The sequence below is a fragment of the Lolium rigidum genome, chromosome 6 (genome assembly GCF_022539505.1).
Source record: "Lolium rigidum isolate FL_2022 chromosome 6, APGP_CSIRO_Lrig_0.1, whole genome shotgun sequence".
In the NCBI taxonomy this organism is placed as follows: Eukaryota; Viridiplantae; Streptophyta; class Magnoliopsida; order Poales; family Poaceae; genus Lolium; species Lolium rigidum.
Window position 1 is genome coordinate 260,947,701 of NC_061513.1, and position 5,776 is coordinate 260,953,476.

Consider the following 5,776-nt stretch of genomic DNA (forward strand, 5'->3'; position numbering starts at 1 on the left):
CTTGTCTCAAAATATGATTGATTGTGGTATAACTTTGATGCTTTTATCTTTGACAATCACTACTTCTAGTCTTTCTATGAACTCCACAGGTGCCCGGGCATTTATGTTTTGCCGATCAAATACAGGCAAGCGAGATACCACTTTATCATACTCTCTTATGAACATTGCAATCTTGCTTATGTACATGATTCTTGATGCTTATTATTAATTGTTGGTACCTCTCCATGATTGACATAGCTGTTAGATGATCTTATTTGCATGTATCTCATTATGAACTGCTTAAGTATTAGCCATAACATGAGAATATATACATCATATGAGCAAATGTGTTCGTGAAAGTTCTTTTATCGCTCGCTTGTTAATCTGAATTGCTTGAGGACAAGCAATAAGCTAAGCTTGGGGGAGTTGATACGTCCAAAACGTATCTACTTTCCCGAACACTTTTGCTATTGTTTGGCCTCTAATTTGTGTATTTTGGATGCAACTAACACGGACTAACGCCGTTTTCAGCAGAACTGCTCCGGTGTCTCGTTTTTGTGCGTAAATCCAACTTTCGGGAAAAACCTCGGAATTTATGCGAAGGCCCTATTTTCCCAGGAAACTAACGGAGCCGTAAGGGCAATTGAAGTGGAGGCCCGAGGGCCCCACACCATAGGGCGGCGCGGCCCGGGGGGCCCGCGTGGCCCCGTGGTGTGGCCCCTCGGCCGGCCTCCGACGCCCTCCTTCGGACTACTTATTCGCCTCGACCTAAAAACGCCGAAGAGAAGTCGAAGTCGCCGTAAACCCTCCGGAACGCCGCCACATCGCGAAACTCCGTCGCGGGAGCCAGAAGTCTCCGTTCTGGCACTCCGCCGGGACGGGGAATTGGAGGAGATCATCACCGCCATCACCGCCAACGCCTCTACATCAACCAGCCATGTTTCCCCCATCCATGTGTGAGTAATTCCCCCGCCGTAGGTGAAGGGGATGGTAGGGATTGGATGAGATTGGTCATGTAATAGCATAAGATTGTTAGGGCATAGTGCCTAGTGTCCGTAATTGGTACTTTGATGATATTGTTGCAACTTGTTATGCTTAATGCTTGTCACTAGGGCCCGAGTGCCATGATCTCAGATCTGAACATGTTATTGTTTCATCATGATATTCATTGTTTATGGTCTTACCTATAAGTTGTATACACATGTCGCTGTCCGGAACCGATGGCCCCGAAGTGACAGAAATCGGGACAACCGGAGGGAATGGTAGTGATGTGAGGATCACATGTGTTCACGGAGTGTTAATGCTTTGCTCCGGTACTCTATTAAAAGGAGTACCTTAATATCCAAGTAGTTTCCTTGAGGCCCGGCTGCCACCGGCCGGTAGGACAAAAGATGTTGTGCAAGTTTCTCATTGCGAGCACGCACGACTATAATTGGAACACATGCCTATTGATTGATTAGTACTTGGACACCGTTTTATTATTATCCGCAAATGCCCTGCTATGATTGTTACATGAGTTTCTCTCATCCATGCAACGCCCGTCATCCGTCCCCGTGCCTACGTATTTTAATCCTGCTGTTTACTATAATCACTACCGCTGTCTTTGTTACTCGCTGCTGTTATTTCACTACCGCTACCGCTATAAAACTCGTTACTATCGATAAACTCTTGCGAGCAAGTCTGTTTCCGGGTGCAACTGAATTGACAACTCCGTTGTTAAGGCTTTCAAGTATTCTTTGTCTCCCCTTGTGTCGAATCAATAAATTGGGTAATACTTCCCTCGAAGACTGTTGCGATCCCCTATACTTGTGGGTCATCACTTCCGTCGTCGCCTTTCTCTAAAACCCAAGCCCCTCATGGTGGGCATTGCCGAGGAACCGCCTCGTCATCTAGTCAACAAGAGGTTGGACTTGAGCTGTTTTCACTTTATATCTATGTAGCATCACGTCTCCTTGGAAGCCTATTGTCTAGCGAGCAAGAGATGCAGGGATTCCTCTGAATATCACATCATTTCTAATCTTCTAGAATAGAAACATTTATTGTTCAGAGAGGATGACATGTAGGACTCATGAACCAGCATCATAAACAACTCGATTAGAGAACGTGAATCAGGTCGAAACAAAGGGCACGATCGAGAAAAAAAAACGCTACAAACGCTGCCATCTGGGCCCTACAGTCCACGGGGTTGCGGATTTGCATTGACTTTTCCAGGGACCTCGAGAATTCATCATGCACCACGTCCTGAGCCACTATGAGTGACGTTTTTCCCGATTCCGTGGTGCTAGATGGCATCAAAAACGAGAAAAAAAAATTCTGGTGCACCACAGAAAGAGCAAAAATCGCCCGGGATGGTGCATCAACAACCACGGTCGGACCTCAACTTCATCGCCTATGACGATTTTTTTTAGTGGTTGAAGAGACCACATAATTTGGACTATAGAAGGGAATGTAAGCCCCTGAGAAATTAGCTCAGAATTTCATCAAGTCCTCGGAAACACTTGAACCAAAATTCCACTACCATGACATGTTACCACATGAAAAGAAAGAAAGATAACATGGGAGGAACATATGTAGCACATCGATCCTGTGGTGGGTGGACCGGTGATGACTGGGGTTAGATCTTAGCATCTCGGTGCCCATACAGAAGAAATAGAGGAGAAGAACGGGAGAATACAATTGGGAGGTTGCAGCCCAAAATGAAGATTAGCATGTCGGTGACAATTAACAAGAAGACAAAGGGGGTTAGGAATATATGGTTTAGAGCTTAAGAATAAGAGTTTGATGTCCAAGTGGCTCTATAAACTTATGAATGAATATGTTTCATGGAAAGACTTGCTACATAAGCAATATTTGAGTTCGAAAACTCTTTCTCGGGTTTCTATGAAGTCAACTGACTCGCCTTTTGGAAGGAGTTAACGAATGTAAAAGATGATTGTCTTTCCAAGAGGATCTTTTGTTGTAGGTAATGGTCTTAATACTCGACAGTCACTACTAGAGAAACGCCTACAGCTGGATGTCTTACTGCCGGCGCACCAAGTCAAGCATGCGTCGGTGCTAAATACCGTCGGCGCAGTGTCAACGTGGTGTGCCGGAGAAATAGGGGCTACCGTCGGTGCACATGCAGGATGGTGCACCGGTGATAAAGGATGATACCACAATAGGGCGGAGGCGGAAGGAAGATATGCGCTCTATCTAGCGGGAGATATTAGAGAGATGAGGAGGAACCGAATAAAGACCATGGGCTTCGTGATGATGCTCATCGTGACCATGATCATGCTCTATGTGATCGTAGTCTAGGTCAGTAGCTAGATTGTGAGGTGTATGACACTTGTGACTATGCCGAGACTTCTAACTTTGTCACTTCTAGAACTTAGTTCGGTGTTGTATTGTATGAATTATGGTTTCGAAAGGAGACTTGATTATTTGTGTATTGATATCGAAACAAGACTTGGCTATATATATTTGTGTTTTTCATATTGCATGTGTATTTAATCCGTATAAATATCAACTATAATGGACCGTATAAATACTCATAATACGCAGGAAAAAGCAGGGGAAAAATAAAATTCGATGTCTACTGCCGGCGTACCTAAACTTCTACTGCCGGCGCACCAGCCTGCGCCACTGCTCCAAGCACTAATGCCAACGCATCGAGATTGTGCGCCGGTGGTACAACACTACTGTCGGCGCACCAAACCCGGCGCGCTTGCAGTAACGCACCTACCGCTGGCGCACCGGCATGTGCGCCGGGAGTAGCTCGGTACCACTTGCCCGTTCCCACCGGCGGGCTCCGGTGCGCTGGCAGTAGCCCTTTCCCTTGTAGTGAATAGAGAATTTGTTGGCCTCAAATCCTACTAACGTAGGGTTTAGACAAACTTTCGATTCCACCGACTAATTCTTGTCCAACTCACTGATCGTGAAGATAGTTTCAAATGGAATCTAACTTCTTCGGCACTTTTTCTGTTAAATCCATATACATTGACTTGCTTAATGGCCACATAGTTTAACATATTTTGAAAATGAAGGTACGGTTGAAGATTAGGATATTCACGTGGTTTTTTTGCATAAGAAAGTCATACTCACAAAGGACAATCTAGTCAAACATAATTGGCGTGGTGATGTAGTGTGTTGTTTTTGTGACTAAGACGAGACAATACAACATCTCTTTATATCTTATCCATTCACACACATGATTTGGAAACTTATTTACACGACTTTTAATATTCCCCTTCTTTAAATATTACAAATTTGTTTGGAAATTGGTTAAATGGGATTTCGAAAAAGGATATAGCACACACATTAGAGTTTATGTATATGTTGTTCTATAGGCGATACAGAAAGTACGTTACCATTGCATCTTTAACACAAAAAGGTTACAATCATTTTTGCAGGTTATTACTTTGGGTACAAATTGGATCCATGATTTGTAATAATATTTATAGTTTCTCGCTTGTAAGACTAGATTTATGCGGTCCTATCTACAGTCGGAGTACGAGCGTCTGGTTATGGATACTATGTGCAACCGACTGGTAATGGAAGCACGAGATTTTTACAGTCAGCGCCCATGGCGTGGGGACCTTCGCTTACATGTTGATGCAAAGTGGGTTCATGTTATTATTATTATTTCGGTGCCTCATTTTCGTTAAGAACCTTTGCAATCTGTGATTTGTAATAATATTTATAATTTCTCACTTGTAAGACTAGATTTATGTGGTCATATCTACAATTAGAGGACGAGCGTCTAGCTATGGATACTAAGGGCAACCGATAGGTAATGGTAGCACGAGATTTTCGCAGACAGTGTGCATGGCGTGCGGTAGGGGAGGGCATCCAGTCGTGACCGAAAATTTGGTTTTTGTATTTCAGTCTATTTTAAATTCGGTCAGAAAAAACTGAAGACCGAAATATACTTGTTAGTTTTACTACCCAACAAATTCGTGTACCCAATAATTCTACCCAATAATTCAGGTTCGGGTTCGGTCATGACCGAACAGTGTGGCCAATGTTGTTAACACAAAACTTAGACATTATTTAGTAAAAGGTTGGCAACATTTTTGATGTATTTTGGACGTTTTTTCATTGCATATATTATTATCAATTGGTAGAAATAAGCGTTTAACAATCTAAACAAAAATGTAACAATGCTCGAGAAGTTTGATCAACATTCAACAATACCACATCTCACCTCACGCACATCACAAAATCTAAAGATTGGGACAATCTCACGTAAAATTCGATCAGTTGGGTCTATTCGGTTACTCGGAATAAATGACCGAATTGACTAAACTAGATTCCGTCTATAAAATTTTCTACCCAATTTTTTATCGGTCATTTCGGTCTCGTTCTTTTCGGGTTCAGTCTTGGTCTTTTTGGTTTCGGTCTTGGGTTATCGGTTTTTTTGCCCACCCCTATTATGCGGACCTTCGCTTACGTTAATGCAAAAGCGCTTCATGTTATTATTATTATTTTGGTGGCTCATTTTTATTGAGATCCTTTGTAATCCGTGATTTATAATAATATTTATAATTTGTAATAATATTTATAATTTCTCGCTTGTAAGACTACATTTATGTGGTCATATCTACACTTGGAGAACGAGCTCTATGAATACGTGTGGATGGCGTGCTGACCGATGCTTAACATGCTGGTGCAAAGGCGCTTATTCATTTTTTGGAAACCCTGCGTGATTTGTAATAATATTTTTAATTTCCCGCTTCTAAAACTATATTAGGTTGGGATACCAAATTTTGAAAAGAAGAAAATTAATAGAAAAACAAATATGGAGTATTACAACAAA